Source organism: Phoca vitulina, unplaced genomic scaffold, assembly GCF_004348235.1.
Source record: "Phoca vitulina isolate PV1807 unplaced genomic scaffold, GSC_HSeal_1.0 scaffold1, whole genome shotgun sequence".
Taxonomy (NCBI): domain Eukaryota; kingdom Metazoa; phylum Chordata; class Mammalia; order Carnivora; family Phocidae; genus Phoca; species Phoca vitulina.
This window is the reverse complement of record NW_022589704.1, coordinates 65,322,331-65,334,987: the sequence shown is the minus strand read 5'-3', so window position 1 is coordinate 65,334,987 and position 12,657 is coordinate 65,322,331. Positions and strand designations below refer to the sequence as shown.

General features: G+C 35.5%; 1 protein-coding gene across 2 annotated transcripts in view; it reads left to right on the top strand.

Annotated features, from left to right (window-relative positions):
* Positions 1-250: 250 nt before the first annotated feature.
* Positions 251-12,657, top strand: part of CSRNP3 (cysteine and serine rich nuclear protein 3) — a 188,874-nt gene continuing 176,467 nt past the window's right edge. The window contains exons 1-2 of one of the 2 annotated variants that reach the window (XM_032409100.1): positions 266-347; positions 11,094-11,221. The gene's annotated coding sequence lies outside the window, so the exon portion shown is untranslated. Of the gene's footprint in view, positions 348-11,093; positions 11,222-12,657 lie in introns of both variants that reach the window. The other variant, XM_032409111.1, reaches the window with a different exon arrangement.

Sequence of the window (12,657 nt, the reverse complement as noted above, 5' to 3'; positions counted from 1 at the left end):
AACCCTATTTTCCTAAATCCAAAGCAAGGCATTTTACTTCCGCTGAGTTCACCTGCAGATATTTCTTTTTTATAGTTTGGAGCTATTCTTTGAAATATCTTTCATCTCTTTATTCCTTTCCTCTTCGTATTCCTGTTCACTCCCTCTCTCCCAGCTGCCAGGATTTGCCCTCTGAGAGAGTGGGGGAGGGAGGAAACAAGGGATGGCAGCAGAGCGGGGAGCGTGAGCCCGAGAACGCCAGGATCTGGCTTTGTTATTGGTTGACTGCTGCCTGATGGATAGACGAGGGAGGAGTGAACTCTTCAGTCTGTTCTGACGGAGCTGAAGTACAGAAACCATATTTACAGGTAAGAGCAAAAAAGAAAAAAAAATCTTTTTCTTCAAAACAGAATGCTTCTCAATGCCTATGGAGACAATTCCATGATACGAAAATTATTCTGAAGACTTTTCTCGAAAGTGTGTCCCATTCATTGCTGAAGGAAGCTTTGCAATGAGCGGTTTTTGCTCCCTGCCAAACCATTAGCTGATAAAAACACCAGAGGCATGTCTTACCCTGTTTAACTTTCTAGGAAAGTGTTCTTGAAGCAAAATTAATAGATACAATGAGTCACCATGTGTCTTTTTTGTTTCTCTTCAAGTTTGTGTGATTGGGGATGAAAGGAAAGATGAGGAAAGCCCGGTAAATTCCACAGGTTCGGAGAAAATGGAGCTTTCTCTGAATATACGACATAAAATTTCATGTGGTGTCTTTTAATATTTAAAATACAGTAAATGGTCTAGGAAAATAATTTTTGTAGGTTGTAGACTCTTTAAGTGCTGAATTAGAATGAATGATTTGCGTTTAAGCTCTTTTATTTAACTTACTCCTCTTGATAAATCTCATGCTATTGAATAGTTATATCATTTTATTTAGTAAATTGTAAGCTTATGTGATGAGAAAATAGCAACATGCATAGGGCTGTTTTCATTTTAAAAGCTCAGAAACCTGTTTGTGAAGGATTAAACATTGCTGTAAAAAAATAGCATCTTAATAGGCAAATTTCACTGGCAGTTTCATTTATCAATCAAATATATTTAGATAAAGGATTCTTCACAGCATTTAAATTGTTGGTAATATCCCTAGGGCAATAATTTTTTTTTTTTTTTTTAACAGCTCAGAAGTTATGATTTTACTTCACCAGTTGCTTGTATCTCTTAATACTGTCTTTGATTTTCTCTTAGGGAAAATAGGTGAGAGTTCTAAATATATAGACTAAATGACACACTTACAGTAAAAAGAAGAAAAATAATTTTACTACAAGTCATTTAATTTTCTGGTCATTTTAATTCATAAACATGGGGCAGTTAAGGGAGGGGTGATCTCATTAAAATCAAGCTTCTTTTAAGAAATATTGCTACTGACCTGGCACACTGGCAATCAAGACTTGTTGATTATAATAAAATAAAAGTCTTTTACTGATGTAAATGATGTGTTCAAGTATTTTTAAAATACTTCCTTTGAATGACTCACAAACTAACAGGAATGAATATGTATCATATCTAAGAATTTTTTTTGATCTTGTCTTTGCTTTTTGTTTTTGTTTAAGAAATGGATTTTGTTTTTGAAAGACCAACAAAAGCAAAACAGTTCTTGAAAGATTAAAAAAAGAGAGGGGGAGAAAAACTACTGAATATTGGGAAAAGATCATCTAAATGAATGGAGAACTATCTTAAATTTCCTAAACATATTAAATATAGCTAATAATATGTTTACACACTTATGTCCTATTGACCCAAGCAAATACACTTGCATGGTTTATTTTGAACTATTTCTGGATTTCAAAAATCATTATACAATACTGAAATGTTGCTATGTTTCTAATTATTGATGGAATCTTCTGAGCTTGTTTTTTTAAAACAAAATGATGGTAGAAATTAATCTACCCCTAGATTGGAATTTAAGGTGATATATAAGACCAGATAGTTGTCACCTCCTAAAATGTGTTCGAAAAAAATAAATCAAAGCAATTATGTTTTTTGGAAATTATAAATTCCGAGTAAAGCTACCTCCAGGAATGAAGGGGAATTGATGAAAATTAGAGAGCAGAGTTCCACATGGTTTTAAATTATTCTGTTTCCTTGGAAACCAGCTGCTGCAGATGCATTTTGCTTTCTTTGGCTAAAAATATCATCCTTTTAATAATCGCTAAGGGAAAGGTTCTGAATAAAACCAGAGTACATTGTTGCTGCTTTTTATAATTTCCTTAATGGTTCACATATTTTGGATGAAAAGTAGATAAACCCTTTCTCAATCAGCATTTCCTATCATCCACTGGCAGACGTCTGCATGAGGCGTCTGCATGAGACATCTCCATGAGATAACTATGGTAGGTTTTACTGCAGAGACTACAGGAAAAAGAGTGTGTGTTGGGGGGGAGTGGGTGTGTGTTGAGGGGGATGAGGTGTGTGTGAGCGCGCTGGAGTGCAGGCAAGAGAGGGAAAAAAAAGCATGAAAGAAAACAGTTAAGAGCTTCCTGTCCAAGTGAAGGATGAAACAAGGCAAATGAAAACCATGTAAGGCAGTTCTGTGAGAGATGGCAAACGCAATACCATTTGTTTTTTCCTTTAGAGCATTTTTAAGATTCAAATATAGGTTTTTATATGTTATGTGTTTATATGTTATGTATGTTCCTTTTGCATAATACTTTCCTTTTTCTATTTATGTTTGTAATGGTTAGTAGTATACTGAATGAGACAATAAAATTATGAAACATTTTAATGCATCAATCATTTAATCATAGAAAGAAAAGCTTGAGATCTATATTCAGGCTATGGATAGTGAAGAAGATCAAATTCATATTTTGACAGATGAAGACTTATTTAAACTTAATGTCCATACTGTTTCTATAATGGAGTCATTTCCTTACATTTGTAATCTAATATATAAAAAATTACACATCACAACAACCTAAAAACTGTTTTAATATTATTAACATAATGTATTTGAAATTTAAAAGGAATTATTATAAATACACATATATTCTTTTCATTTTATTTGAAGCCTTTTGCTTTACTTGGAAATAAAATTTCATTCTATGTGGCTTTTTTTAAATAAGAAGTAAAAATCACAATTATCATCATATTTTACCCTAGGCAATTTCCTAAATTAAAACATTTTCATTATAAATATTTTTTCTCTCGGCTAATTATTGAGAGGGAAAGTCATCATAAAGCTGTTATATCTTTCCTATTATTTTATTATAATTCAGGTAAGATTCCTATTTTCTCTTTTACCTCTCACTTCAATGTTTTTGACATATAATACTTTATTTTCATAACAATAGCCTTAGTCTATTAGATTTATTGTTGGCAATGCAGCAAGTAAAATACCACATGCTTCAACTATATTTTAATATATTTAATATCTAACCAATACATTACTTAAATTAATTTGGTACATCAGAACATTATTTTTCACAAGGAGTTAGGGTGATGGGAGGTGTTTAGTTTTCATCAATTAACATGAACAAAGCCCTTCAGGGGCAACACGTTCAACATAAACACAGATGACATTAAAGAGCACACTGACAACAAAGCAGATGGATGAGGAGATGGGTCGTACAACCTGTGCGGATAACCCTTATTGCAGGCACGATCAAAGTTATAAAGTGCATTTCAGGTTCCTGAAAATAACACATTGCATAGGCTCACCTACAGATGATTTTAAAATACAGTTGGTTAGTAACGTCTCTTTGCTGCTCCGTGGTTCTTTATTTGCTGCAAGTAGCTGGCCAGATTCGTAGGTATGTTTACACGGGTCTCTTAAGTCTCACAAAATGTATTCAGGAAAATGAAATATTAATAGCTGCCCCTATAATGTAGGTAGACAACTTTATATCTGTCATGGAAATATGCTAGTTTGGCAAATAACCCCACATTGCTGGGAATGTACGGTGGGATTTAAAAGAAATGAAAATTACACCCGGGTAAGAAAGCCTGGGTCTGGTTTCCCAATGTTCAAATCGTGCTAGGTACTCAGGTAATTCAAGCAGATGAAAATTTGCTTTAACATTTGTACTATGGTAGGCCATAATTCAAAAATATTATTGATCGGAAGTTAGTTTTGACTTAGTATATATTTAATAACTGATAATTATAAGATAGGGCTTATCTAGGTGTAGAAAGGGGGTTGGTCCAAAGCAGCATCATTACACTTTAATTACCACTTTGTACATCAAAAAGTAAGAACTGGATTTGATTATCAAGCTAATGATCACATTTGGATGTTTCGCATACTCTGTGAATCAGCTGGGCAGATCATTTGATTTGTCAGTCAATTATTCAGATCTTAGTTGTTATAATAGACTGAATAGTTTGACCCAAAAATTGCTGAGTGTGCATACTCTGAGAATACCAACTCAACATAACTTTTCAAGCATTTGATTCAAGATTATGATGACCTTGATAAATGTCAATGCTAATTCTAAGAATAACACTCTAGCAAGAAAAACCATGTGACAGGAGCTCAACTTTGCCATTCCTTTTAATCTTATGGCTAAGAGGTGAATAAAACCTATGTAATAGGTTCTATCTATGTAATAGAACCTTATTTCCAAAGACTTTCTACTTTAGTTAGATGAAGCGATCAAGAGCTTAACACAGGGGCTCCTGGTTGGCTCAGTCAGTTAAGCATCTGCCTTCAGCTCAGTTCATGATCCTGGATCCTGGGATCGAGCCCCGCTTAGGGTTCCCTGCTTCGAGGGGAGCCTGCTTCTCCTTCTTCCTCTGCAGCTCCCCATGCTTGTGCCCTGTCTCTCTCTCAAATAAATAAAATGAAATCTTAAAAAAGAGCTTAACCCACTAACTTCCAATAGAACAACAAAAAGTGGTACACATATTTCAATATTTCTCCTGACTTACATTGCACGTTTGTACAAAAACCACCAGCCACCAGGCAAAAGTAGTTCTTATGTGAATTTTTGTATCTTTAAAGAATATTGATTATAAAATCCTTTGGCAAGTACTCATTTTATTTTCACATATTCCTTTTGAATATTTTAGTCTTCTGTTACCCTAGAAACATGGGACTGGCCTGTAGAGATAGTTTCTTCCTAGGTTCCTCATTTTACCTATGAAGAAAGAAAGGCACAGAGAGGGATTCCCACAGAGATTTTTAAGTAAGAAACTGAGCATTTGCTTATGCAAAATAACAACAGCCAAACACTATGTGTTTGTATTAAATATTGGATATAATGCATTAAATACTGGATGCAAGAAAAGCATCCATGGTGTGGCCAGATGGTCCACAAAGCATAACAGCACAGGAATTTTAGAGTTGCACAGAACTCTCCACTTTAGACCTGCCCCTGGTATCCTTTTACCGATCTCTTTGACTTACTGTCACAGTCTCCTTGACTTTTTGTGAGCTTGCTGTCACCATAAAAAATGCATTTTAGTTTTGTTTTCTAGTAAGTGTTGGTACAGTTAGCTGCTGTCATGTTGTGGATATATCACAATATATTTAATAAGTGAAACAAATAATTTCCCAAACAGGACTCCTGAATGCATTTACAAAGATTTCCTTTTCTCTCCCAGGTTGGGCTAGCCACAGAAAATCAATATCTGTCATCAGTCATTACCCAGGTAATACTGGTTGTGATGCTGTCAGCATATTAAGCCAGAAAGACTCTAAAAAAGGTTTTCGAACATTATTTAGAAAAGCCTTGTTTTACTTTCTCAAAATTCCTTTCTGGTAGCTCATAAAACTCATCCTTAAAGTTTGAGATTCTTTGCCCACTGTTATACCTAAATCAGTAGGGGCCCCAAGTGGACTCTCCCATGCTACACAATGAAGTCCTCTAGGGCTCAGTGTCAGATGGGAAGCTGAGCCTGGGGACTCCCCTTTTCAGCTTCTATATTCAGAGATCTCCACACAACTTCTGTGCAGAGTCAATGAAAACAACCCAGAACCACCTCGGGCTTGTCCTGTGCTTCCTGCTATGGCTTCTTGATGTGGTCATGAAGGCCACTTTTTTGACCTCTTCATAAATTTTCATTCAACTATCTTAACTATAATTCTTGGTGGCAGGGGTGTCCTTTGTCTCTATCAACAACATCTAATATAATGCCTGATACATACTATGTGCCCCCAAATTGTTTTGCTGGCTGACTAAGGGAATAATTGTGTCAGGTAGTCATCTTACCCTTGTCTTGTACCCTCCCAATGACAGACACCCATTCCATTCTGAGATAGTACCCTCCTTCCATGGGCTTCTCTGTTAAGGCTTTTCAATGTAACAATGTCCACGTCATGTAAATGTTGTTAAGCCATGCAAAATTACGTATTGCAGACATTTTATTGTGCAAACTCCATTTGAGCTCACCTACTCTAACAGGGGATTTCATCTGCATACGTTCCGCATCTCATGACTCCCTGTTCTGTGCTGTTTCATTATCTATTACTCTGTTTTTGACACACACATCATCATCATCACCATGTATTAAGTGAATAGATTAATTGTATATTAACAGAATTAATTATAATTTTTGTATTAATATGTAATAAACATTAAATCATGTTTGCATAAGAAGATGTAGTAATATCTATTTTACCAATCTCTGAGTGTTCTCATACATATACTCTTATTCAATTATTCTTCACTCTCTTGAGTTAAGTTGTTCAGCAACATTTGATTAAAGTTAGAATTATTCAGCATTACTTTTCTTCTGCTCTGGCCCCTTGTTCTGCCATTTATATGTTCTGGTGTTCTGGTGAACAAGTCTAAGCCATAATGTTTGGCAAATGACAATGCTGAATTACCTACAAAGAAATCAAGGTTGCATGCTGAGAGTTTATATATCCATTTTACTGGGGTTTCATATGTCTTGAGGTAAAGGTAGGCAGATAATATAAGACCAGTGGAAGTCCCAAAGTCTACCACAGCCAGGTAGAACTGACCAAAAAGAAAAAAAGGAATGTTATGCCCTGATGTGATGTCTGGGAGTTTAAAGAGAAAGAGTGATTCCTAATATACCATTACTGTGGTCATTTATGTGGGAACTATACTGTGGTATACATATATACACCTTAAATGAATGATTTAGTCAGCCAGTCAGCATGCCTGCTTCTAGAAAGGCATACTTTGAGCTAATGGGGTATTTTAACTTTGGCTGACCTATTAGTTTTTTAGGTAGTATAGCGTAATAATTGATGGGATGCATAACGGACTTTGCTGTCAGGCCGACTGTCCTTCAGCTCTTAGACATGCCATCTTACTCCCTTTGTAAATTTGAGCAAGCGACTTAAGCTATCTGAGCCTCTTTTTCCCTTTCTGTAAAATCTGGTTGTCAAACTTGGGTGATATTGTAAAGACTGATAGATATATGTTGAACACTTTTCACCACAGAATTTGGAACATAATATGGAATTGTGTGTAATTTTTGTTGTTATTGCTAGTCATCCTTTTCTGTTTATAAGCTAAGAATTAGAAACTAGGAATGGAAGAATGGAACCAAACAATACCCAGGGTTTTTTATGGCCTCCTAAGTATTATTCTTCATTAAGGTATTAAAAAGCCCATAAAATTCCTCTTGATTGGCAAGTTTTTCTACTCTTCCACATTAACTGCAATTAGATCATTGGACATCAGATAGTTAAGTTAGTATTGCATGAGATGATATTTTTCCATGTCTTCATAATGGTGAAAACAAATCCTAGAATCATTAATGGATAACAATGGCAGGACTTTCAAAATATCGAGCTGGTAAAGCATTTTTCAAAGTTCTGAGAAATGTTATTGAATAGTCCATGAAAAATATATTCTATGCTTAAATAAATTTGGAAGAATCTAGACGAAATTTAAACAATACCAATATCTGTATAGCTTTATTATGCTAATGCACAGTGAGATGCTCCAGAAAGGATATATAGTATTAAGAATTTTCAAGACTTATTTGAGGGCACCCGGGTGGCTCAGTTGGTTAAGCATCTGCCTTCGGCTCGGGTCAGATCCCAGGGTCCTGGGATCAAGTCCTGTGTCGGGCACCCTGCTCAGCGGGGTGTCTGCTTCTCCCTCTACCCCTTCCCCCTGCTCATGATCTCTCTTTCTCACTCTCTCTCTCTCTCAAAAACAAAAGACTTATTTGATCATAGACTCTCTTTCCAACACAAAACTTCATCCATTAAAATTTTGTGGATCAAGTTTGGTATATGCTACATTAGTCATTTTTAAGACAGATGTGTATCTGTAATCTCCTGAAGATCTCTAATTCAGAGGTTAAAACATGGTATATGCTTTAATAATTTTTTAATATGAAAATAGTTCTGATGTTTCCAATATAAAACCATTTCCAAGATTACTCCATGAATTGCGTATTCTTCATAAGAGTAATATATTCAAATTTTATATTCTCTTTTTCCCCCTATGGTTTGTTTTTAAATTTCTACAAAGTAGCATGTGTGCTTATGTTTCAAAATATTTGCTGTCACAAAGGAGCCTTATGTCCAAAATACATTAAGTAACGTACATTCTAAGCTTCATCTTGCTCAATTATAACAAGGAAACAATAATACTCATTTCAGAGTCATTATAAGTGCAAATGAGACAGCACATTCACAGAATTTAGTTTCTGACACCAAGTAAGGACTCAGCAACATTATTATGATCTATTTATTTAAAAGAAATCAATTTATTAATTAAGAAAAAAATAGAACATAATGGACAGTATGAAGAAATCCCAAGGGATTCTGATTTAAATTCTAAGAACCGACTCGGATGTAAAAAGTGTTCATGACCTATTTCTTCTGTAAAAGTAATGTAAAAATACCAAAAATCACAAACTGGAGTGTGTTCCTTCTAGCTATAATAAAATGTCTCTAAACACAAACTTGATGTACACTTCACTGGGAAAAAGGATGTTAGGTAACTTAGACAAATGCAGACAACACGAACACACAGAAACCCATTAAGAATGGAAAGAAAGCTCATGGGAAAAAATAGTTCTAACTCACAAATATTCAGAGAAAACCAATTTCAAGCAGTGAGATACCATCAAAAGTCAAGAAACAGTATGGTGATTAAAAGTATGATTCCGAGTGCCAAAATGCCTGGGTTCGAATGCCGCCTCTAAGACTAATTAACTCTATGATCTTTGCCTAGTCAGCTCCTTTCTCTATGCTTTGGTTTTTCTTTGGAAAATGTTATTAATAATAAAGTCTACTTCATATATGTGCAATGAAGATTAAATTAGATGATGTTATACTAGTTTTTTTATTACTGTGTAACAAAGGACCACAAATTTAGCAACTTAAAACAATGCCTGTTTATTAGCATATAGGTCAGAAGTCCTGCACTGTGTGGCTAAGTTCTTTGCTCAGGATCTCACAGGGTGGAAAGCAAGGTGTCAGTTTGGCTGAGTTCTTGTCTGGTAATTCTGCGGGGGTGGAACTCTACCTCCCAGGTCATTCTTTTTGGCAGAATTCAGCTCCTTGTGGTTATAGGACTGGGGTCTGTGTTTCCTGCTTGCTGGGGCTGGAGCTGCTCTTGGAGCTCGTAGAGGCTGTACACGTCCCATGTCACAGGACCCCTTCCATCCTCAAAGTCAGCTACAGAGAATCTCTTACTTTGAATCCTTCTCACCCTTAATTCACATCTCTAGATTTAAAGGGTTCATGTGATTAGGTCAGGCCCACCTAGATAATCTCTTATCAGGTCACTGATATGGGACCTTAAGTACTTACTCAAAATCCCTTTGCCCTGTAATGTGAACATAGTCACAGGAGTGATATCTCACTATATTTGCAATCCTGGGGGTGTACAAGGCATACACACTAGGGGATAGGGATGCCACTTTAGAATCCAGTCTAATATATATGTGAGATGCTAGAACAGTGCCTGGCACATAGTAAATACTATATGTGTATAGCTCTTATTCTTATGGAGTATCTGAAAAACTCACAGATATTTTATTTTATTTTATTTTTATTTTTTATTTTTTTGAACGTTTATTTATTTATTAGAGAGAGAGAGAGACAGAGGGAGAGTGTGAGCAGGGGAAGGGGCAGAGGGAGAGAATATCCAAGCAGACTCCCACAGAGCACAGAGCCCCACATGGGGCTGGAGCCTGACATGGGGCGGAATCCCACGACCCATGAGATCAGGACCTGAGATCAAACCAAGAGTCAGACGCTTAACTGACTGAGCCACCCAGGTGCCCCAAAACTCATAGATATTTTTAAAAATAGCAATGCCATATTCATGGTAAGGGTGTGGTAAAATGATATCCCAATGCACCATTAAAGAAACAAATTGGTAGAACCTTTCTGCCAGGTAATTTGACAATGTATATTGAAAGCTTAGTACTTCCACTTCTAGGGCTTTATCCTAAAGATATAATCAGAGATATACACAAAGGTATGCAAAGAAAAGTTAATTATACTTGATTTATAATAATAAACACTTAAAGAGAAACTAAACATCTCCCTTTAGAGTTTTAGTTAAATATTATGGCATAGCCATTCAGTGAAATGCTATGTAGCCTTAAGCACAAAAGTAAAATTGAAATAAAATAGTAACACATAGTTTTTGAAAAATATTGAATGAGAAGGAGCCTCATGATAGAAGTGGAGAAATTATAGGTTACAAAATTGCATATGCAGTGTTAATCAACTCACTCTTTTTCCTAGAATGCTAGGTGGCCTTTTAGCAAAACATGCTCACTTGACAAGGGAGGGAACAGACCCTGACAAGCATCCTCAGATTGCTGCAGGTACGACTAGGTTTCTAGAGACTTCTTAGGGAGCCTCAGCATCCTTCCTAAAGTTTGAGGTAGGTTTTTGGCTAGACAGGGTCACTTGACAAGGGAGGAAACATACTCACATGTCTGTCCATGTCCATCAGTCAGAACAACATGGGCATCCTCAGAAGAAGACTTTGCATCATCTCTCCTCACTTTTTTTTTTTTTTTTTTTGTGCTGTTAACATTCATTCAATGCCTCAAAATACAAATAGTGTGGTCTGGTCACTCATTCCTAATGTATAGCCCTGCTTTATATTAAAGTGGCTAAGTTATGGTCTCAGTCAAGATTTTAGAGAATGGTTTTTGTTTTGTTTCAGCTATAATGCAAGATTCTGCAACACATAATAATACATACCAATGGAGGAGGTAGAAGTGAACGATTATGAGGAAAGCACTGTAGTGCACATTCTACCACTATACCACAGCTGTTAGCCCTGCTTCACAGGTGAGAAAATGTTGGCTCAGAGAAATTAAGTAACTTGCTGAAAAACTGCTATTTAGAAAATGGTGAAACCAAATTTTTAAGCAACTGGCTTCCCTCTTTTCATCATGTCATGATTCCTAATGGTTCCTGAGACTATATTTTTAAAGATATCCTCTGGAAATGTTAATGATTAACCTAGTTTAAATCCTCTGCAGTATGTATGTTCCTTGTACCTGAAGGCAAATTAGTGGTGACAGTAACAACAGATTGTTTTTTTTTTCTCTTTTCCAGCTCCAGCCTCTCAGATCTTAAATTTCAAAGTAACAGATGTGTTTTTAATTGGGGATCAAGATTATCACCACAAATTCAGATTAAAGAAATTCTTCCCAGTTCCCTCTCAATCAAATGGTTCCATAATCTTTGGAACTAGCATTTCTCCAGACTCTAGAGCCCAGGGTAGTTTCTACTACCTCTTGCTTTCTGCAATTAAATCCTTGATAAAAATCAATGCTCGGATCTCCCAAGTCACTTAATTGTCCATTTCTCCTTTGGGGATTTCCCTCTATCTTTCTCAGACTCTTCTCCTTTGCCCTACTTTCCCTCCGTATTCCCAGGACCATCCATTCATTTTTATTCACCTTTATTCTGCCTCCTTCTCTAGCTCCAGCAATCTGTCCCACTCTTGTTCTAGTTTTTGCCAATTAACCTCAGTAATCAACTCAAGGCTACAGTTGTATTCTAGCTCTATAGGAAGTGTCCCTATTGCAGAGGAAATAAAAAGAACATAAAAATACATTTATGTGGTTGTGGATCTTTACTATTTAGATATTTGGGCTCTCTGGTATTAGCGTTATCTAATAAAAAAATCAACCATTGGGTATTTTGTTCTGTAAAACTTGCCTAATAACAACAAATATTTAAGTTCATAGGGGAGATCCATATAAGTTCTAAACTATTATTTAAAAAAAAATTCCATTTGTAGAAAGGTCAATGTACACAACATTCATAGTAGTTCTGACCTCAAAATGGCAAATTATATTTTTACCTTTACATTCTTTTAGCAATCTGTCTTGACTCAGTTACTTCTCAGTACATCATCAATTGAACATAAAAATTAAGAACATACAATTTTCTTCTCTTAAATACTAATAATCTCTTGCCTTTTGAGGGTCTGGGTTTGTGTTAAAGTATTAAACTATTGTTTCAAATATTTTAATTCAAAATCTGACTGTTCTATTTGACGGATATACAAATTGTAAGTATTTTCATATTAGAGCAGTACTAAGAAATTATATTTTATATTCTTCTCAAAAGGAATTACTAGATATAGAATCAGTAATAATATAGTATTCCCATTAGGTAGAGCAAGAAAACCGAGAGAGAGAGAGAGAGAGAGAGAGAGAGAGAAAAGAAAGAAGAAAGAAAGAAAGAAAGAAAGGAAGAAAGAAAGAAAGAAA